Consider the following 1,095-nt stretch of genomic DNA (forward strand, 5'->3'; position numbering starts at 1 on the left):
CTCAACAGAAAGACAGAGAGAGACAGAGAGACAGAAAGCGAGAAATCACCCCCAGGAGGGATGGCCATGCCACAATCCTTTCTCCTCCATTCTCTTCTTGGGATCTTGGGCACGCATACACACGCAACTGGTAGGAGTTTCAAGCTGCCAGGTCCAGGACTCGAACCACAGTCAACTACGTGAGAGTCCAGCAACGTAACCATTATGACATCTGCTGGTCAACAAATAAATAACTCTTAAAAAAAAAATAAAACGCTACCAGGGGCCATGTGGTTAAGGCATTGTATTCCCACATGGCTGATCACAGTTCAAGTCCCGGACACCGCAGCTTGAAAATCATGCTGGGTACATGTGCATGCGTGCCCAAGATCCCTGGAAGAGAATGGAGAAGGGACTATGGCATGGTCATCCCTCCTGGGGACGATTTCTTGTTTTCTATCTCTCTGCATCTCTCTGTCTCTCCAGTGAGTGTTTGCACCCTATAGCAAAAATCTCTCTAAGAACAAAACAAAACAGAAAATGAGTCAATTCTAAATATATAAGCAAAAGAAAAATAGAATCTATTATATATATATATAGTCATTAGTGTAATAAATGTAGTTGAACAAAGTCCTTTACAAAACATAGGCATAAGTAAGATTTAAAAAGAAAAACCAAAAACAATAATGTAAGTTTTAAGAAGAATTAGACAAAAAAAAAATTTCTGCTGGTTCCCCTGGGGACGATTTCTCACTTTCCTTCTCACTGTCTTTTTCTTCCTCTCTCTTCAATGAGTACTCTCACCTTAAGTCAAAAATCTTTCAAAATAAATAACGTCGAAAAAAGAATAATAACATCAAATTAAATAAATTATTATTTGTGGGAAAATAATTATTTACTTAACTTTATTTATTTTTTTAAATTTTGTCTCAGGGAATGTGTGCTGACCACAGAGAGAGAATAAAAATAAGAGAGAGAACGTGAGAACACAAGCTGTGGGACCAGCAGTTGGCGTAACGGCTATGTCTCTGGACTCCCATGTGGTCGACTGCAGTTCGAGTCCCAGACCCGGTGGCTTAAACTCATGCTGGGTGCGTGTGCGTGCGTGCCCAAGAC

The sequence above is a fragment of the Tupaia chinensis genome, unplaced genomic scaffold (assembly GCF_000334495.1).
Source record: "Tupaia chinensis unplaced genomic scaffold, TupChi_1.0 Scaffold138060_1, whole genome shotgun sequence".
Lineage (NCBI taxonomy): Eukaryota > Metazoa > Chordata > Mammalia > Scandentia > Tupaiidae > Tupaia > Tupaia belangeri.